This window comes from Rhinoraja longicauda, chromosome 7, assembly GCF_053455715.1.
Source record: "Rhinoraja longicauda isolate Sanriku21f chromosome 7, sRhiLon1.1, whole genome shotgun sequence".
NCBI lineage: Eukaryota > Metazoa > Chordata > Chondrichthyes > Rajiformes > Arhynchobatidae > Rhinoraja > Rhinoraja longicauda.
In genome coordinates, this window is record NC_135959.1 from 25,379,505 (window position 1) to 25,402,913 (window position 23,409).

Sequence of the window (23,409 nt, forward strand, 5' to 3'; positions counted from 1 at the left end):
CAGGTTGTGGGAGGAAACCAGAACACTTGGGGAAACCCAAAGAATTACAGGTAGAAGGAGTAAACTCCATACATTCAACAATAGACACCAGGTTTGGATCTGGCTCACCAGAACGACCTGCTGCTTCACTGTACCACTTTTAGACAATAGACAATAGACAATAGGTGCAGGAGTAGGCCTTTCGGTCTTTCGAGCCAGCACCACCATTCAATGTGATCATGGCTGATCATTCTCAACCAGTACCCCGTTCCTGCCTTCTCCCCATACCCCCTGACTCCGCTATCCTTAAGAGCTCTATCTACTGGTAGTTCTACAGAGAATTGCCAGTAATTCCCTCCTTGTTGGTTGGCTAATCCTTAACTAACATGCCTGCACACTACAACCATAGAATTGAAAGACAAGGTAGAGGGCAGCTGGCAATACATCTGATCTCCTGCTCCATCACTGGGGTGGTTCATGAATGCCTTCAATTGAGAGGTTAAAGCACTTTGTACAATACAATACAATACAATATAATATATCTCTATTGTCATTGTACAGGGGTACAACGAGATTGGGAATGCGCCTCCCATACGATGCAATAAATGAATTAGCTAGTCAGTAGTATTTATATAACCCAATGAATCAAATTAGAACAGTTTTAAAACAGAATAAAGTGCAAGTAGATCTGTGCCGGTTCACTGTGCGATGTGACCATCCGACTCAGCAGGACTGGTTCATAGCAGCTAAGGCCCTGGGGTTGAAGCTGTTCCTGAGTCCGGAGGTGCGGGCTTAGAAGGCCTTGTATCGTCTGCCCGATGGTAGAAGTTCGAACAGACTGTTGCAGGGGTGTGAAGAGTCTTTGGTGGATGCTGGTGGCTTTTCTGAGGCATCATGTGTTGTAGATGCCCTCCAAGGCTGGTAGCTGTGTTCCGCTGGTCCTCTGAGCTCTCTGGACTACCCGCTGAAGAGCTTTCCTCTCTGCCTCTGTGCAGCTGAGATACCACACAGGGATGCCATGTGTTAGGATGCTCTTTATGGTGCAGCGGTAGAATGTCGTCAGCAGCTGTTGGGGTAGACCAGACTTTTTCAGTGTTCTTAGGTAGAACATTCATTGCTGTGCCTTCTTGACCAGCGCAGCAGTGTTATTGTAAATGCCCTTTCAGCTTTACATCAGGGATGGCTGACAGATGGTGCAATCTCATTCATGTACATCATCTCACTCCAAAGACGTACAGGTATGTAGGTTAATTGACTGGTAAATGTACAAATTGTCCCTAGTGTGTGTAGGATAGTGTTAATTTGCGGGGATCGCTGGGCGACCGAACTCGGTGGGACGAAGGGCCTGTTTCCAACAGTTCAACAGTTCAACAGACAGAGCTTTATTTGTCATTCGGTACCAAGGTACCGAACGAAATTACATAGCAGTCATACACAAAAAAGAACACAAGACACATGACCCCAACACAAACGTCCATCACAGTGACTCCAAACACCCCCTCACTGTGATGGAGGCAACAAAACTTCCACTCTCTTCCCCACGCCCACGGACAGACAGCTCGTCCCCGACTGACCCGCACAGTCCCCGCAAGGGGATGGAAGTCCCCGCGGCCGAGCCGCACTGGGCGCTGAAACATCCCGCGCTGTATCTCTAAATCTAAAAAATTTTAAAAATGTGTTTGGTGTCATCAACTTTGATTGAAAAGATAAGTACAGGAATGTGGTTTGTTTATCTTCTAATTTTATTTTGTGGGATGGTTGTTTCCTGTTATGGGAGAAATGAGAACTAGGGCTGCTGTTCAAATACGTGGATTATCTATTTAGGACAGAGATAAGGTAAAATATTCTCGCAGAAGCTTGTGAGTCTTTTTGAATTCTCTCCAAAGTCCAGGAAAAAAGTATTTGAATCTTTTTAAAGCAGAATTGATGGTGATAAGCAAGGAAGCAAAAGGTTTTAACGACCAGATAGGAGTGGAGGATTGGGGTTAAAATCAGATCAGCCATGATTTTATGAAATTATAGAGCAGGATTGCGGGACTGAATAATTTATTCAATCAATAGTCAATAGTCAATAGTCAATAGTCGTTTATTTGTCACATATACATAAATGTGTAGTGAAATGAAACATTACCCGCAGTTGAACAATAAGACCAATAAGAATAATCAATAAAAATGCAATAACACATACAATCATAAACTAACACCAAACAAAAAGAAACATCCATCACAGTGAGTCTCCTCCAGTCCCTCCTCACTGTGATGGAAGGCCACAATGTCTTTTCTCTTCCCTGCCGTCTTGTCCCGCGGTCAGGCTGTTGGAGTTGCCACGTCGGGGCAAATTCAATTTGAATTTGGTTCTAATTCAAATGTTTTCATATTTGAAGAACTTTGTAGCACTTAAGCACATTTATTAGTAATTATTGACACAAAATGCTAGAGTAATTCAATGGGGTAAGGCTGAATCTGCGGAGAACAATGGATAGGTGAAATTGTCAATCAGTCTAAAGAAGGGTCGGCACGGTGGCACAGCGCTGAAGTTGTTTGCCTTCGATCCTGACTGCGGGTACCGTCTGTACAGAGTTTGTACTTTCTCCCTGTGACCTGCATGGGTTTTCCCCGGAAGCTTTGGTTTCTTCCCACATTCCAAAGATATACAGGTTTGTAGGTTAATTGGTTTGGTAAAATTGTAAATTGTCCCTAGTGTGCGTAGGATAGCGTTAATGTGCGGGGATCACTTGTTGGCACGGTCTCAGTGGGCATTATATCTCTAAACTAAACTAAAAGGGTATCGACCCAAAATGTCACCGATCCAGTTTATCCAGAGATCCTGCCTGACCCGTTTAATTGCTCTAGCAATTTGTATCTTTCCATGGTAAAGGAGCTTCTGCAGTTCTTCGTTTCCATAAGTAAACGTATATCTTTTAATATTTTTTCTTTTAAAAAAAATACCGGTTTAAGTTGACTTCAAAGGATTTTAAATGTTATATTAGCAGAGAGAACTAAAAATAATTCAAGGTCTTCGATATCAGATTCATGGTGGGCTGACGATCCTTCTCCATGATGTAGAACCCCATGAACCTGTCAAAGGCATTGAGGGCATCCTGATGGCAGAGATTGGGATCCTCAACCTGTGGCATAGTCTCTGGGCCATAAAGCAGATGGGGCAGTCCCACTTAAAGGTGATTGGAACTGCAGCACACAAAAAGGGCAGCACACAAACAGGAAAAGCGCAAACTAGTCCATTAACTAGGCCATCCAGTTACTTGTGCAATCTCTCCATTTGCTAGAGAAAAATCACAATACTAAAATAAAACTATAGTTATAATTATGTCCATAATGGTTGGCTAGTTACATCCCTTCAAAGAAGAAGACTAACAAGGTAATTAGACTTTCATGCAGTTTTTAAAGCTTTTATCAGTACAAAAATATTAATTGAACATTGAGAATAAAATACTCTGTGTGAGATGCTAATCTCATCGCTTCTCCACTCTCAAATTTAACTTGATGCCACATAAACAAGCGTGATTGTTTTTCCACTAAGAATGACTCAGCTCCCAATTAAAGAAGTCAATTCATCAGTTACAGTATTTCCATGCTGTACTTGTAACAAATGCAACATAGCAATTTGCCAGACAAATGTAGTAAAAGGTTAATAGGACATAAAAGATGACTGAAGGCTGAAGAGGAAGTGTGTAACTCAGTTTGTTAGGAATGTTTACTTTAATGGACTCCATGTGACTGGTAATCATTGACACTCTTGGGACCTCTGCACTCTTACAATAAATAAGAATAAATTAACCTAACATTAAAGATCGGAGTAAGTCCAATAGAGTTAATTGCATGGCATGTAGTGGTGGAATATTCTCTCATTATGTCTATCCCTGCTAAATGGGATTCAATACTATTTAAAACCTAATAATTTCACTTTATTTTATTCATTCATGGACATCATGAACAAGACATTCATTTGACACCCAGTTCTCTCTATTCTTAAGAAGCCAGTGGAAAGTTTTCGGATATACAAGAGACTGCAGATGCCGGAATCCCAAGCAAAAAACGAAGTGTTAGGAGAACTCAGCAGGACAGGCAACATCTGTAAATGGAGATGAACAGTTGCCAAGATTTTTCAGTGTGCCATGTCATAGAGTCATAGAGAGAGTCAGAGGGTCATACAATGTGGAAACAGGCCCTTCAGCCCAACTTGCCCACACTGACCAATATGTCCCATCCACACTAGTCCCAGTGTTTGGCCCATATCACTCGAAACCTCTTCTATTCATGTACCTGTCTAAATGTTCCTTAAATGTTGCCTCAACTACCTCACCCTGGCAGCAGCACTCCTAGATTTACTGTGGAGGTTCCGCCCATGTTAGACTTCCCAAAATGCAACACCTCACATTTCTCTATATTCCATCAACCATTCCTCAGACCACCTGGCCAATCGATCAAGATCCTGCTGCAATTTTTCACAACCATCTTCACTATCTGCAAATTCTCCCACTTTTGTATCATCTGGAAATTTGCTAATCATGCCGTGCTTGTTCTCATCCAAATCATTGATATGGATGACAAACAGTAACGGGTCCAGCATTGGACCCTGAGGCACACCCCTAGTCGCAGGCCTCCAGTCCGAGAAGCAACCTTCCACCATCAGAAGCAATCTTCCACCATCACTGACTTGCCAGATGAGGGAGAGAAAAACATTGACTCTGTTTGAGTCTGAAGAAGCATCCCTGCCCTACATGTCATCTGAGCATTTCCCTCCACAGTTGCTGCCTGAACCGTTCTGTTCTTTTCATGCAGTTAGAAGAAGGGTCTTTAACCAAAACATCACCCATTCCTTCTATCCAGAGATGTTGCCTGTCCTGCTGAATTACTCCAGCATTTTGCGTCTATATTCAGTATTTTTATGCATTTGTGTTTGGCCAGTTTATGCTGACGTGAAGTCCCAACAGTGTCTAGCTAGACTCTATTTTAATTTAAGCTAGACTTTATTTTAAGAAAAGCATAAAATGTAATGTGGCCCTCCTAAATGTGTCCTGAAATAACTGGAGGTAAATATATCAGAGAAAATCTTACCTAATATACTAAATGGAATGCAAAGTATGTAAAGATTAAAGAAACCAATGATGTTAATAACAATGTTCATAAAAATCATAACAAGGCTACTTTAATTATATCCAATAAAGACAACCTGCTCTTTATTAACATAATAGCAAACAGTCTTTTTTTCCCACTAAGTGTTATGGCACTGACCAATATAAATATATCATTAATAAGATAGTATCCATATGAGCTGAGTTGATGGTCTCATTTTTGGCACCTGTGCATTTAATAGGTTAGTTTAGCTGTAACAGCTATGTAAAAAAAATGTTTTCCAACTAAGATGTTGATAAGATTGCAGCGAGAGGCCCATGTGAACAGAACAACCAAGAGATGCATTAGAGAAAATGATTGAGTAAAAGAGAAGAAAGTACAGAGATAGATTAAATGTTGAGTTAAGTACACAAAAACAAATGAAAAGATAGCCTGGAACAAGAAAAGATGATTAAAAAGACATTTTTTAAAGTAAACAAAGATGTTGGTGTGTAAGATTTGAGATTTTTAAACAATTTACAGATACATCAGTTCATTTTTTGGTGCCAGCGACAATGATCAGCATTTGGTAACAATTATCACCCACCTTAAAGGATACTTACTTCTGTAAATATTTTCTCTCAGTGCCTCTGGTGAAGTTAATTTGCATTTACCCATATATAAAACGAATTTATACAGTCTGGATTTTTAACAGTGAAGAAAAAGCATGTGAAATGTTAGTTTCACAGAGCCAGTGGCAACATGCACATCAACCTTTGGTCTGTCCACACATCTGCTCTTTGCCTGAAGTGAAGTTGTAACATTTCATCATCATCATCATCATCATATATATACAGCCGGAAACAGGCCTTTTCGGCCCTCCAAGTCCGTGCCGCCCAGCGATCCCCGCACATTAACACTATCCTACACCCACTAGGGACAATTTTTACATTTACCCAGCCAATTAACCTACATACCTGTACGTCTTTGGAGTGTGGGAGGAAACCGAAGATCTCGGAGAAAACCCACGCAGGTCACGGGGAGAACGTACAAACTCCTTACAGTGCAGCACCCGTAGTCAGGATCGAACCTGAGTCTCCGGCGCTGCATTCGCTGTAAAGCAGCAACTCTACCGCTGCGCTACCGTGCCGCCCAATCGTTATTTCAATCGTTATTTTGTAAAAGTCACAGGTCTCAGAAGTTTTTTAAAACTTTGAAGGATGTTCTCCAACTTACTGGAGTTACCATGGAGATCAAATATTTTGTCCTCCTTCTGTGAAACTCCCTGGGGATCCATTGGATGGTAATAACGTGATATCTTGCCATATGAAACCTTAGGCAGATTGTTTTGAGATTACTTATCTCGGAGAATGAATTCTTTTTGTTTTGTTATTTCCCAAGTGGTAGATTATTAATATTACAAGGGAGGGTTATTTATCTCATGAATGTAATGCTGCACAAAACACGAAAAATCAAAGCATTCGCCATTATTCAAGCATTCTGCAAAAAAACATCTGAATCGAGCACTTGGCCAAATGAGGACATGCTAAGGTAGTCCATCACATATGATAGATCTGCTAGATTTTTTTTAACATCATGCTGCAATGCAGACCATTTATGGAAATTCAATCCTTGGCTCTTACATCCTTGTGCAAATTAATTGAATCAAGTGTACACTTGAATATTACCTTGATATAGATGTTGCAGGGCTATCATTTATTCATTATCATCCCACCATTATGTCTTTACTACATAATATTCCCATCTTGGTTCTTTATCAAGTCGTTGACATGATTTAGCAAGGATTTGACCAGATACTGACAGTTTACAAGGATTCATTTCAATGAGCTTCTGTTTCATCGTACTGTACTTTCCTTTCAGACTCTCCTTGATAATTGACAACAAGCTCTCAATTGGATTCAGGTCAGCCGAGTTAACCGGGACAGTCCAAGGCATGTATCCCCTTCTGCAGGAAAAATGTGGTCACCATCTGTAATGTGTGGCAAGGTGCAAGATCTTGCTGGAATATCCCAGATCCATCTGAAAAAGTCTTTGCCATCTCTGGCACCACTCGTTTCTGCAATACATCGATATATTGCAGCGATCTTATTATTCTGTCAACTGGGTGCAGCGGACTAATACCATAGTAGATGAAACAGTCCAAGAACATATTTTTTTCAGGATGTTTAATGAACCGATCGATGTGGCATTTTCTTTTTTTTTGAATGGTGGACATGGACACTCATTTGAAAAAAGATAGCAAAATCAGTCCAGGATTCAATTAATTTGCACAAGGATGTAAGGCATGCAGGTAAAAGTTTGTCTTCCTCAGAGATCAAAGTAACACAAAAATATAAGAGCAGGAGTAAGCCTGGATCGAACCCGGGTCTCTGACACTGTAAGGTAGCAACACTACCGCTGCACCACCATGCCATCCACATTAGAAACATCTCAACATTCACTTTGCCATGCTCTCTTAGGTTCTGAAATGTTTCAGCAAGATCATCCTTCATTTTTTGACTACAATCTAATTTAATTATCTTCTTGTGTTAGGACAATTCATCCTTTTAACCTCTTTTAAACCATCTCCTTTGACTGAACCCTCATTCTTTCTTATAAGCTTTCACATCCTGTGCATAGTATTCTTGGTATGGCCTCACCAGCGTTCTATACAATTATAGCAGTATTTCTCAATTTCTAAACACCAATTTCCTTGTAATAAAACTCAATATGCTGTTTATCTTCATGACAACTTGAACTTTTTTCTGATTCATGTGCATGGATACTAGATTCTTCTGAGTTTGGCTCATTTGCAGTTTCTCTCCATTTTGATAATAGCTGGTCTATCGACTCCACTTATTAAAGTGAATGACTTAACACTTTTGCACATTAAATTTAATTTTTCAAATTTATTGCCTGTTTACTCAACCTTTCTATATCCCATTGCAGAGTCAAAATATCTTCTCTGCAATCTGCCCTCCAAGCCTCCTCCCTATTTCTTCAGTCAGCATATCTTATATTCTGCTCTCTCCACAAGGTTATTAATATAAATAATAAATATTTAAGCTCCAAAAACTGATCCCTGACTCCACATAAGATCTTTCAGCCTACAAAAGAGCCATTCATTTTGTCAACATGAATTCTCACGGTAACACTCCTGCCCCAACAAAGCAGATCAAAAATATTATATGATCACCTAATAAAATGTAGTAGTTTTGGGATCAAACTTCGCAGAAAATAATTTTGGCCACAGTATAATGGTTGCTGCTTTCAAAAATGTTAATTACATCATTATGAGAGATATTCAGTTATGGCAAAGTGTGAACCCAAAGTCTTGCTGTAGTACATCTTTATCAAAATCCATGTTGAAATTTCTTTTCATGGTATGATAGAGATGCATGTAGCAGCAGTTAAAATATAACAAGTTCCTTGGGGAGGCTTAACTTAGTGAAGCTTTCCAATGTACTTGACGGGAATTTTTTTTCTCATTGAATTCCAATTTCATTTAAGAACCATCCTTAACTTCCCCTTAAAGTTTTCAATGCCGTTTCAATAAACTGTCAAATATTCAGCCACAATAGACTGCCTAGAATCATAAGTCAGCCTGACCAATAAAGCAGATGGAGTTCCTTGTCATTAGTTACTATTGGTAATACTAGCTTTCCAATTTTATTTTATTGGTTACGTTTAAGCACATTTTCCACAGAGGACATGAACTCCTATCCCTTGATCAATAATGTAAGACTCCATAAATTTAGCCTAGTACCTTAACTAGCATAGTTCCTTTACACCATAAGGGAACTAATCGTTTCTTAGTCCAGCAAAATTAAAATTTGAGACTTGAATATTTATTATTGTCAATATACATATGGTCAAATTTAAATCCTCAATGACCTCTAACTTACCTTTCTGGATGCGCCCCATATTTGCTCACTTGACATTAATGGCTTTATTTTTCTTTCACGGTGCTCCAGCAAAGTGTCTGGCAAGAGAAAATAGGAAGAAGGTTTATTGATATATGCAGCATAAAATTAATCTGCACTCATGTCTCTGTCAAAGCATCCCCGAATGTCATTGTATTTCAATGATGAATCACAAATTCAAATACAAAAGCTCAAATAGTGAAGATGAATTAATTTCCCGACGTCCAATTCCTTGTCCACTTTGAAAGAATGTGATGATTATGCTTGGCTGCTTGTTAATCTCTTGATCAGAATTTGATTAAATGACCTGACTTTCCTTGGAACAAAAGTGGTCCAGCTACCATGCAATATAACTTCTTGGGGTAATCATTTTTTTTATTGAGGAAAAGTGCTCCTGCTTTGTTCAAAGGAAACACATAAAATTCATCCTGTGCTTTATAAATAAAAGGTGAAATGTATGTCTGAGTGTTAAACTCTGCTTCTGAAATTCATTCCAAGAGAACAGACTTTCAGAAGCAGAGTTTAACCCACATAAATTACCACGCAATGCACTTAATTCATATGGCAGAGGATGGCTCATTCTTCAACACTCGGAATGGAGACTATGGCAATCAATATCTACCAGAAAAAGGCTGGTTACTCAGTGTCGATGAAGTTACTCACTGAAATGTCAACATTCATGTCCCTTTTTGGTGATCAATGCATTTCTGATATTTTTACTTTTTAATTTTGAAGTCGGGCAATATTTTTATTCCTTGCGGCAAAATATTAAGAAAAATATTCTGCAACCATAAAAGTCAAATGTTGTATGGTTCAACTTTATTTTCATTTTTTTATCAAAGAACATTTGTTGTGGCCATGTATCACAGTGAATCACAGTAAGCTTTTAGAATTTTATTTTTCTCTTGCTGTTTTGCTCCAGCTGTTCACAGAATTATATAAGGTTGCAGCACAAAGGCCTTTTGACCCAATGTGTCTGTCTGAGTTTTTACTGGAAAAATCCAATTAATCATAATAATAATCATAATCATAATCATACATAACTAGCCAAGTATGTTTTGCAACATATGAGGAATTTGATTTTCCATACAGTCATACCAAAAAAAGCAACAAGACACACAAAATACATTTTAACATAAACATCCACCACAGTGACTCCTACACATTCCTCATTGTGATGGAAAGCGAAAATAAAAGTACAATCTCTTCCCTTCTTTATTCTCCCGTGTTCGGGGCACTCGAACCTTCCATTGTCGGGGCGATCTTGGCTCCTGCAGCCGGCGGTCAAGCCCTCCGCATCGGGGCGATCAAGCTCCCGCATCGGGGGGATTTCAGCTCCCCGCGCCGGGCGATCGAACCCCAGGTCGGGGCTGGTCGAACCTCCTGTGACTTGGAGCTTCCCGACATCAGTCTCTACCCGAGACTGCGAGCCCCTTGATGTTGAAGTCAACAGGCCACAGTTGGAGCGTCGATCCCAAGCAAAGGGATCACAGGCTCCAATGATAAGTCCACGGCCCCGCAGTGGGGCTCAAAGTCAGTCTCGATCAATAGACAATAGACTATAAGTGCAGAAGTAGGTCATTCGGCCCTTCCAGCCAGCACCGCCATTCAATGTGATAGCGACTGATAATCCACAATCAGTACCCCATTCCTGCCCTCTCCCCATACCCCCTGACTCCGCTATCATTATGAGCTCTTTCTAACTCTCTCTTGAAAGCATCCAGAGAATTGGACTCCACTGCCTTCTGAGGCAGAGAATTCCACAGATTTACAACTCTCTGAGTGAAAAAGATTTCCCTCATCTCCATTCTAAATGGCCTACCCCTTATTCTTAAACTGTGGCTCCTGGTTCTGGACTCCCCCAACATTGGGAACACGTTTCCTGCCTCTAGCGTGTCCAATCCCTTAATAATCTTATATGTTTCAATAAGATCCCCTCTCATCCTTCTAAATTCCAATGTACACAAGCCCAGTTGCTCCAGTCTTTCAACATATGACAATCCCACCATTCCGGGAATTAACCTAGTGAATCTACGCTGCACTCCCTCAATAGCAAGAATGTCCTTCCTCAAATTTGGAGACCAAAACTGCACACAGTACTCGAGGTGTGGTCTCACTAGCACCCTGTACAACTGCAGAAGGACCTCTTTGCTTCTATACTCAACTCCTCTTGCCATTAGCTTTCTTCACTGCCTGCTGTACCTGCATGCTAACTTTAAGTGACTGATGAACAAGGACACCCAGATCTCTTTGTACTTCCCTTTTTCCTAACTTGACACCATTCAGATAATAATCTGCCTTCCTGTTATTACCACCAAAGTGAATAACCTCACATTTATCCACATTAAACTGCATCTGCCATGCATCTGCCCACTCACACAACCTGTCCAAGTCACCCTGCATCCTCATAGCATCCTCCTCACAGTTCACACTGCCATCCAGCTCTGTGTCATCTGCAAATTTGCTAATGTTGCTTTTAATCACTTCATCTAAGTCATTAATGTATATTGTAAATAGCTGTGGTCCCAGCACCGAGCCTTGCGGTACCCCACTAGTCACTGCCCGCCATTCTGAAAGGGACCGCCAGCAAGGCCGCCAGCTCCACGATGTTGGGCCGCAGAACGATCCGGAAAACAATCGCATCTCCGGCAAGATAAGAGATTGAAAAATGTTTCCCCCGACTCCACCCCCACATAAAACAAATACAGTCATATCAGTAATACAATCATCTCTCCCTTGTTAATTTTCCAGTCATCTTAAGTCTATCATCCCTGATTACAGCTGAAACCAATTCAGTGACTATGTGCACCAAAATTCTCTGTTTAGTCAGATTCCATTAGTTACATTTCCTCCTACATTAAAATGGAACTGGATGTCTTGCTGTGTGTTGCATCTCTATTTGCTAAACTATATCCTGCTGAGAGTTGGATACACAGAGTCGAATGGTCAGGACCCCTCTAAACCTTTCCTCTTCATGTACCTGTCTCAATGCCTAATAAAGCATTCCACTCACCTCTAGACCTTTCCCCAGCAGTTCATTCCATATACCCACCACTCTCTGTGTGAAAAATAGGCTTCTTGAGGCCTTTTAAAATATTTTTTCTCTCACCTTAAATCACCTTAAATCTCACCTTAAATCTATGCTCTCTAGTTTTAGATTTCCCAATCCCGGGAAAAAGACATTCACCTTATCTCAGCCCCTCATGGTTTTATATAACTTTTATAAGATCATTCCTCGAACTCCTATCCCTCTTGATTTTTTTCTGCACTCTTTCCACCAATTACACCATTTCCTATAGCTGAGCACACAATATGCTAAGTTCATATTTTCTAATCTCTTGCTGATTGAGTGAAAAGGTCCCGTGAATGTAAAAGGTTAATTTCATAAACAAAAAGAGACACAAAGTGCTGGAGTAACTCAGCAGGTCAAGCAGCATCTCTGGAGAAATGTGTAAGAAGGAACTGCAGAAGCTTGTTTAAAACAAAGATAGACGCAAAAACCTGGAGTAACTCAGCGGGACAGGCAGCATCTCTGGAGAGAAGGAATGGGTGATGTTTTGGGTCGAGACCTTTCTTCAGATTGAAAAAGGGTCTCGACACGAAACGCCACCATTCAGATAATAATCTCCCTTCCTGTTCTTACCACCAAGGTGGATAACCTCACATTTATCCACATTGAACTGCATCTGCCATGTATCTGCCCACACACACATAGAATAGAATAGAAGAGAATAGAATAGAATAGAATAGAATAGAATAGAATAGAATAAAATAGAATAGAATAGAATAGAATATTTGTGAGGAACATTATGGTATTCATTTCCGATAATAGTTTAAAACATTTCTTAATTTTAACAAAACTGCTTAGACGTTATGCTAGATCTTGCTGACCTGTCTCTAGAATGGATACATTGCTCTTCCAATCCTTTGCTTTAACAGAGGAATGCTTTCACTGGCGCTCGACATATTGGACTCTGAGAGAGGCTACGATAGAGTCAATGCCTTGATCAGCATCGTGAAGAAGCTCTATTTCAAAACTCTCCCGAAAGCTTCATCAGCTGTCAAAATTAAAGCCATTTTTGATTATTTTGAAATGTATCAAGTGTCATTTAAAATATATTTTAAAATAAATCATTTAATACAATAGATATGATATATATATATATATATATATATATATATATATCATGTGTTTTTAGTTTGTTTGTTTTATATGATCTATTAAGTAGTATGTTTACATACTTGTTATGCTCCTGCTACAAGTATTACTTTAATTGTTCTGTTTTAGGACAAAGCACTATAAAGCACTATAAAAACAATAAAGGACTCTTGACTCGATATATTTTCTAGCTTCATCAAAGACATGTAAAACACATAAATTAGAAAATAATTTAAAAACAAAGCCAAATATTGTTTAGGTTTAGATTTATTATTGTCACGTGCATTGAAGTTTTGTTTGTATGCTATCTAAACAGATCAGATATACCATACATGAATACTCAAAAGCTCCACTGATAAAGCAAAGGAGAAGATACACATTGCGGAATACAGTTTTCAGCATTGTAGTGCATCAGTTCCATAGACTGATTTTGTTAAAGAACTCAATTTTGTTAAAGAATTCAAACTTTCTCAATAATTCTTTGCATTGAAATCTCAGAGATTTAAGATGCTTTCATTTCTGAAAGAACAATGGGAAATAATCAATAGCTTCAGCCCATTATTTGTCAAAGCACAGAGAAAATCAATGGAACCAAATTAAGCATCAATTTAGAAAACAGCTTAATTTGATTGTAAACCTATACATTGGGAAATCCTCTCAACTTCTCTTTACAATTGTGAATCCACTTAAAGAGTGGGTCCTCTTGGCATCATTGAAAGTTTGAATTTGATTTTTTTTAAAAGGGCATGTAAAGACTGGATTAACATTTCTTTAAACACTCCAGTTTTATGGCTGTACTCAAAGCACTCAAACTTTCACCCGCAATTGGCCAACACTTCAGCTGAGAAAAATATGAGGGGGAAAAAAAGCAGAAATGTACAGCCAAAAGCGAAAGGGTAAATGCAAGCAAGCAATAATTCTTTTCTGATAATCTAATTTTAAGTTCTAATTGCAAACTTCCTTTTTTCTAAATAATTGAAATTGATTGACTCATTGTGAGAACATGATTTTTAGCTATTTATTATTAATAACCTGATATGCCTGATTATATTTAAGATTTTCCAAGTTAAGTGAAATATTAAAAGCAAATTTGCTTATAACAATATGGTGTTGCATTGCTTAAAGGACACAGAGTAAAGACTAGCAATGCCAGACAATGTCACATTTGTGTTACATTGGAGGCACAACAACAAGCAGATGCTGGTATCTTGAGCTAAAAACAGACTGTTGGAGGAACTCAGCAGATCAGGCAGCATCTGTGGAGGAAATGTGCAGATGAAGTTTCAGGTCAGGACCTTCTTCAGACTCATAAAGTCAAAAAGTCATAAGTGATAAGAGCAGAATTAGGCCATTTGGCCCATCAAGTCTACTCCGCCGTTCAATCATGGCTGATCTATCTCTCCCTCCTAACCCCATTCTCCTGCTTTTCCCACATAACCCCTGACATCCATCCCCTGACCGCTGACTCTTCAGACACTGTGTTATATATCTTTTATAAGTATTTTTGCAGATTATTGTACTCTTTAAATTCTTTAAAGTCTAATGATCGATGAAATGTTATGATTGGGTACAGAGTGAAATTATTAAGCTCCATTGCTGTTTTCTGGAGCCTATTCAAAAACTCAAGAGGTTAATGGTAGGGAGCCAGTCATTGACTATTCTGCTTTGAAGACGGTTAAGATTTTGTTATTCAGGAATATTTGCATTATAATCACACTCTCTCAGACTGATTTCAAAAAATGCCTTGAGATTTATAAAATGATTGAGATTTATCCTGTTCACTTACATGCAAAATGTCTTCTGCACATAGGCATTTCTTACAGGTAAAGATCAAGGAGAAGTAGCCAACAACTTGGAGTAGTGTGTGTTCAGTTTTGGTCACCCTGCTATAGGGAGGATGTTGTTAAGCTGGAAAAGGTGCAGAGAAGATTTACATGGTTGTTGCCAGGACTTGAGGATCTGAGCTATCGGGAACGTTTGAGCAGATCATGAGGGGAATAGATAGGGTGAATGCACAGTCTTTTAAACAGAGTAGGGGAATCATGAACCAGAGTACATTGGTTTAAAGTGAGAGAGGAGATTTAATAGGAACCTGAGAGGCAATTTTTTCACACAGAGGGTGGTAGGAATACGGAATGAGATGCCAGAGGAGGCAGTTGAGGTAGGTATTATAACAACATTTAGAAAACATTTGGACAGGGACACGGATAGGAAAGGTTTAGAGGGAAATGGGCCAATCCAGGGCAGGTGGGACTGTTGTAGTTCGGGCATTTTGGTTAGCGTGGGCAAGTTGGGCCGAAGGGCTGCTGTTGTCCTGTATGACTATGAGTTCATCAAGTATGGCCAACTCTTGCTCACTTCTTCAATGTTATATTTGCTGAAGTTGTAACTCGTTCTAGCAATACCTGGGATAAACCCTTGGCCCTAGTGTCAGCTCTGTGTTATTGATTCTTATAGTCTGCCATGGTTTGAGGAGAGTAAGTGAGGGAATAGATTTCTGTTCCTCATCAAGAGACTGGCGTTCCTCAGTGGCAAACTACTACGTTAGTGGGGAATGCTTCCAATTTCAGAACTTCAATAACTAATTGTTCATCTGGTGATCTTAAATTAGATTTGATTAGTTTATTGTCATATACACCAGGGGGCAATTAAAATCTTTGTTTATGTGAGCTTATGTAATAAACAGTATATCCACAGTAAATTTGACAAGAAATAAAACGAGAAGTGCAAAATAGCAGAAGGGTACAAATTTGTAGTGCAATTCATTTGTGCAACAAATATTAAAGTAAAATAACAAAATGACCAAATGACAAAGAACTAAGAGTAAGAATATGGGAAAGGGGTGTGAGAGAGATGATTGGGTTAGAGGTCTGATAGCCGTGGGGAAGGTGCTGTTCTTAAGTCGGGACATCTGAGTTTTCAAGCCCCTGGATCTTCTTCCAAACATGGGAGAAGATGCAAGACATTGCTGGGGACGCGGGCATCCTTGACCATACTTTCAGCCTTCCTGATGCAATGCACCATGAAGATAGACTGGATGGAAGGAAATAACAAGCCTATAATGGACTGGGCTATGTTCCTCACCTTCTGCAAATTCAGGCGGTCAAGAGCAGAGCAGTTGCTGTACCAGACCTGAATTATACTGTCACAATACTTCCTAGAGTGCGCCTGTAGAAGTTCATGAGAATCCTCATGGACATTCCAAACCTCCTCAGATGCCCAAGAAAGTAAATATGCTGATGTGCTTTCTTGTTCACTGCATCACAGTGACTAGACCAGGTTAGGTGATTGGCGATATGGATAGAGAGGAATTTGAAGCTATTGACAATTTGGTCACAGCATTTTAATTTGGAAATCTGTTTGTGTATACTAACCAACCTGACAACATCCAATCCAGGCTCAATCTGGCCCAATTTTTGATATCTGATCAAATGCAAACCAAAAATGTCTGATGGTGTCTTTCATGTTCAAATTGTATGGCTAGGTCTTAAAGTAGTAATCCCTTTTAATTTATATATATACATTTTGGAAAATAGAATAATCATTGATGTAAGTTAAGAAGTATCCTATTCATCAACATATATTTCATCTGAAGATACTGTTGCAAAGATTTACAGTGAATTTATCATACTGCAAGCCAAGTTTGAGTGAAATGGAAAAAAAGATCTTATTCTTATTCAATGCATAAAGTGGGAGACAAAATGTAGCAAGAATACAATTTAGTGGTAGCCAATTGTTCATGTGGACTCATGTAATAAACAGTAAGTAAAACATGTAATAAAATTCAGCAAATATCCCATTGAAGCCTCTTCTGAACAGACTGGTTCTAGTATAATACAGCCATTACTTCTTGGAAAGGCATCTTGTAGATTTTTCAACATTTATACTCTTTCTCAGTCCAGAAAGCATTGTCACAACTTTTAAGAATTACTTAGAGTGTCCTGGGAGCCAGGGAGTCCAGGGAGGAGCCAGCGCTGCCGTCGCAGCTGCGGCTTGCCTGCAGTCCGTCTGTCTTTTGTGTTTTTTGTTGTTTTTGTCTGAATTGTACTTTTAATATGATGTAGTGTTGTATGTTATGTTTGGGGGGGGGGGGGGGGTGGGAGGGAACGGGAACTGTAACATTCTCTCTCCCGAACGGAGACGCGACCTTTGTTCTGTGTCGTGTCTCCGTTCCCGTTGCGGCCTACCACCGGCCATGCACCTGGGACCACCTGGGGCTCTGGTTCGCAGAGCCCACGGCCCGGACTCACCACCTGCGGCGCTGGCTGCCTGCGGATGCTGCGGGAGCGGCTGCGACTCATCTCCGGAGGCTCCGGCGCGGGCCGCGTGGACGTCGGAAGCCCGCAGGCCCCTGGATGGGGGCCAACATCGGGAGCTCCGGCAGCGGCAGAGGCAGCATGTTCGCCCGCCACGAATCGCGGGGCTTGGGTCGGCCCGCCACGGACCTTTCACCATCCGGCGCGGCCTGAAATAGGCCGCGGGATTTTTCACCGCCCAGCGGGGGCTTCAATGTCGGGAGCCCAGACCGCCCCGACGTGGCAACTCCAACAGCCTGACCGCGGGACAAGACGGCAGGAGAGAGAAAAAGACATTCTGGCCTTTCATCACAGTGAGGAGGGACTGGAGGAGACTCACTGTGATGGATGTTTCTTTTTGTTTGGTGTTAGTTGTGATTGTATGTGTTATTGCATTTTTATTGATTAATCTTATTGGTCTTATTGTTCAACTGCGGGTAATGTTTCATTTCACTACACATTTATGTGTATGTGACAAATAAACGACTATTGACTATTGAGCTGTGATAATCTGGCACCTAATGGTTAAGAAATTCTGATGGCTTGGCATCTGCCTCATTAATTTGCCCAGAGCTGGGGGTACAGAGTGAAAGTGGAAGAAGCTGTTGAACTGGACTCCTTTCCCTAGACTGGACATGGGGTTAAAGTGGGATCCAGAACCACAGGAGTTAGGAAAATAGGTAGATTTGCAGGGTCATGGCTGCTTGTATATATCCCAATCCTGTTAACTGTTTCAGGTTCACTGGAAAATATATAATACTCTTGTGTAAAGTGAAATAAAAGCGTATTTGTGGTAATATCCAGTAGTCTGTAACATATATCCGTATAGTACCACCAAAGGCCCAAGGCTGCTGGATTATTAGAGTTTTAGTTACAATCATTGGATTTTTTGAGCAATCAGGCAGGAGCTTGCCTGGATTTACAGAGGTCAATTAAACTACAAACCTGCACATCTATTGGATGTGGGAGAAAACAAAAGGACCCAGAGGATTCACATGTGATCTCAGGGAGGATGTTCAAACTACACGTAGATCAGAATCAAACCCTGGTCTCTGGAGCTGTGAGATAACAACTCTACCAGCTGCACCTTGGTGAAGATGTTCTGGGACAATTTCAAATATGATCACAGATATGCAATATGAGAAGACAGTGGTTCATGAAATGAATGTGTGCCACTAAAAATGGATTAAGGGTTTGCAATTTCACAAATCTTATTAAATCCAGGGGAAAAAAATACAGAGTATCTATGTTCGAAATTCAATGAAAATCCATGTCTTGTTTTTTTCAGTTTGTTTCTGATACTGGTTTATGTGAAAGTAATATAATTGAACATAGACATAAAATGCTGGAGTAACTCTGCGGGTCAGGCAGCATTTCTGGAGAAAAGGAATAGGTGACATTTCGAGTTGAGACTCTTCTTCAGTCTGAAAAAGGGTTTCGACCCGAAACGTCACCCATTCTTTTCCTCCAGAGATGCTGCCTGACCTGCTGAGTTACTCCAGCATTTTGTGTCAATCTTCAGTGTAAACCACCATCTGCAGTTCCTTCCTACTAATATAATTGAACTGTCTTTCAAATAACTTGAGAGAGGGTAACTTCTTCTGAGAAAGAGTCTCAGCCTGAATCGCATCTGTCCATTCCATTCACAGATGCTGCCTGATCCATTAACTTCCTCCAGCACTTTATGTTTTGCATTGTAAATGTATCTGGATTAAAAGTCATTCTCTGACAACTTGCAGCACACTGTTTGAATTAATCTGATGTCTGAATGCAACAACATGAGGCTGTGTGGATCATCTGGATTGTCAAAGCAGCATTCTGAAGTTAAATTAGAACAGTTTCACATTAAAAAATCCATTTCACATCACATCAGTTACCAATTTATAGCAAAAAGGAATTTACAGCCATAATGTAGAGTGACCACCCCCAGCATTTAGTTGGCAAGTGATATCTATGGTGTATGTACCACAGAGGAGTATAATGCATAAAAATTGAATATCTTTATTTAGCTTTTTTTTCCTTCAATAGAGCATTCAAATTTTAAAAAAGAACTGATGATTTTTATGTAAAGATGCTGATTTGAGTACATTTTGGAGTACATGTCATTCTTAGTTAGCCATTCCTTCATCAAAATGACTCCACAAACATGTAGAATCCACCATTATTTCCTCCTTTCCACCTGGGAGAATATTTGTAATTTTTAACAAGTTTTAAGCCTGTTCTTTGCTGCATAGTGTAGATTGTTGATTGCAAATTCAAAATCCAAAGCCTTTTTAAAATTAATCATCAAATCCACAACTTGCTGCCTGTTGCATGCATTAGATGAAACATAACACACACCTTGAACACAAAATGCTGGAGTAATTCAGCGGGACAGGCAGCATCTCTGGATAGAAGGAATGCGTAACATTTCGGGTCAAGACCCTTCTTCTGTAGTCTGAGGAAGTGTCGGAAGAAGAGTCTCGACTGGAAACGTCACCCACTCCTTCTATCCAGAGATGTTGCCTGTCCCGCTGAGTTACTTCAGCATTTTGTATCTATCTTCCGTGTAAACCAGCATCTGCAGTTCCTTCCTACACATGCCTTGAAAAAATATGAACCCAATGGTATAAATTGCTGAAAGAATAAAGTGGGGTTAAGCATCATCTGTGGAAGCAAAGGAATGGTTAACTTTTCAGGTTGAATCCCTGCATCAAGACTGGGAGTGTAGATGGAGGCTGGCTAGTATATACTGTAGACTTGAGGGAAAGTGTTGAGACACAGGATGGTTTATGGTAGGAAGTAACATAGGAAATAAAATAGCTGATTGAGCTAGTTGTGAGAGGTTTGGGAATATCCACTCACAACCTAGCTCCATCTGTACATCAACACCTTCCCCCCTGATTCCTTTATCTGGTTTCACCTATTTACTACCAGCCTTTGTCACACCATTCGCTCTCATGTCCATGTCCTGACCATCTTCACCCTATGCTCTCAGTCGTGATGTAGGATCTTGAATGAAAAAGAAGATTGAGGGGGGATCTTATAGAAACTTACAAAATTCTTAAGGGGTTGGACAGGCTAGATGCAGGAAGATTGTTCCCGATGTTGGGGAAGTCCAGAACAAGGGGTCACAGTTTAAGGATAAGGGGGAAGTCTTTTAGGACCGAGATGAGAATGTTTTTTTTCACACAGAGAGTGGTGAATCTGTGGAATTCTCTGCCACAGAAGGTAGTTGAGGCCAGTTCATTGGCTATATTTAAGAGGGAGTTAGATGTGGCCCTTGTGGCCAAGGGGATCAGGGGGTATGGAGAGAAGGCAGGGACGGGATACTGAGTTGGATGATCAGCCATGATCATATTGAATGGCAGTGCAGGCTCGAAGGGCCGAATGGCCTACTCCTGCACCTATTTTCTATGTTTCTATGAAACATTGATCAATCGTTAGACTCCACAGATGCTTCTTGAACCAGAATTCATCCAACAGTTTATTTCATGTTTGAGGTTCCAGATTCAGATTAGTTTATTGTCATATATAGCAGAGTGCAATGAGTATCTCATTGAAATGTACTGAGAAGTGAAAGGCTTGGATAGAGTGGATGTGGAGAGGATGTTTCCACTTGTGGGAGAGTCTAGGACGAGAGGTCATAACCTCAGAATTAAAAGATGTTCCTTTAGGAAGGACATGAGAAGGAATTACTTTAGTCAGAGGGTGGTGAACCTGTGGAAGTCTTTGCCACAGAAGAGCTGTGGAGGCCGTCAATGGATATTTTTAAACCAGAGATAGATAGATTCTTCTTCAGACTGATGTCAGCGGAGATACATACATAAGGAAGCGTAAGGTGTGATAATAGGACAAAGGGAATGGAGATCAAGGAAAATGTAGAACAGATCAATGTTAGCTGGGAGAAGGGAGAACTTCATCAAAGTAAACAAACCTCGTGGAGATTTTGCAGTGGAGCAGACAAAATGTGTCGGAAAGAACTGCAGATGCTGGTTTAAATCGAAAGTAGACACAAACTGCTGGAGTAGCTCGGCAGGACAGGCAGCATCTCTGGAGAGAAGGAATGGGTGACGTTTCGGGTCGAGACCAGACTGGTATCAGGGGATTGGTTCACATAGATAGATTCTTGATTAGTATGGGTGTCAGGGGTTATGGGAAGAAGGTCGGAGAATGGGGTTAGGAGGGAGAGATCGATCAGCCATGAGTGAATGGCGGAGTAGACTTAATGGGCGGTATGGCTTAATTCTGCTCCTATCACTTATGAGATGAAATTTCTAGCTGCATGAAGCTTACAGAGTAAACTGTATACATACATTAATGATAAATATTACAACACATACAATGTAGTGTAAGAAACCATCTAGCAATGTAAAGATGACTGTGTTTTAGTTTTTTTAGAGATACAGCATGGAAACAGGCCCGACATCTCACCAGGGCCGTGCTGACCAGTGATCCCCATACACCAAGGACTATCCTACACACTAGACACAATTTACAATTTTAGCAAAACTAATTAACCTACAAACAAGTGCATCTTTGGAGTGTGACAATAGACAATAGACAATAGGTGCAGGAGTAGGCCATTCAGCCCTTCGAGCCAGCACCGCCATTCAATGCGATCATGGCTGATCACTCTCAATCAGTACCCCGTTCCTGCCTTCTCCCCATACCCCCTAACTCCGCTATCCTTAAGAGCTCTATCCAGCTCTCTCTTGAAAGCATCCAAGAGGCAGAGAATTCCACACCTTCACCACTCTCCAACTGAAAAAGTTCTTCCCATCTCCGTTCTAAATGGCCTACCCCTTATTCTTAAACTGTGGCCTCTTGTTCTGGACTCCCCCAACATTGGGAACATGTTTCCTGCCTCTAATGTGTCCAATCCCCTAATTATCTTATATGTTTCAATAAGATCCCCCCTCATCCTTCTAAATTCCAGTGTATACAAGCCTAATTGCTCCAGCCTTTCAACATACGACAGTCCCGCCATTCCGGGAATTAACCTAGTGAACCTACGCTGCACGCCCTCAATAGCAAGAATATCCTTCCTCAAATTTGGAGACCAAAACTGCACACAGTACTCCAGGTGCGGTCTCACCAGGGCCCGGTACAACTGTAGAAGGACCTCTTTGCTCCTATACTCAACTCCTCTTGTTACGAAGGCCAACATTCCATTTGCTTTCTTCACTGCCTGCTGTACCTGCATGCTTCCTTTCAGTGACTGATGCACTAGGACACCCAGATCTCATTGAACATCCCCTCTTCCTAACTTGACACCATTCAGATAATAATCTGCCTTTCTATTCTTACTTCCAAAGTGAATAACCTCACACTTATCTACATTAAACTGCATCTGCCATGTATCCGCCCACTCACACAACCTGTCCAAGTCACCCTGCAGCCTTATTGCATCTTCCTCACAATTCACACTACCCCCCAGCTTAGTATCATCTGCAAATTTGCTAATGGTACTTTTAATACCTTCATCTAAGTCATTAATGTATATCGTAAATAGCTGGGGTCCCAGCACCGAACCTTGCGGTACCCCACTGGTCACTGCCTCCCATTCCGAAAGGGACACATTTATCCCCACTCTTTGCTTTCTGTCTGTCAACCAATTTTCTATCCATGTCAGTACCCTACTCCCAATACCATGTGCTCTAATTTTGCCCACTAATCTCCTATGTGGGACCTTGTCGAAGGCTTTCTGAAAGTCGAGGTACACCACATCCACTGACTCTCCCCTGTCAATTTTCCTAGTTACATCCTCAAAAAATTCCAGTAGATTTGTCAAGCATGATTTCCCCTTCGTAAATCCATGCTGACTCGGAATGATCCTGTTACTGCTATCCAGTTACTGCTGTGGGAGGAAACCGGAGCACCCGGAGGAAACCCATGCAGTTACAGGGAAAATGTACAAACTCCATACTGACAGCACCTGTAGTCAGGATCTAATCCAGATCTCTGGCGCTGTAAGGCAGCAACTCTATTGCTGACT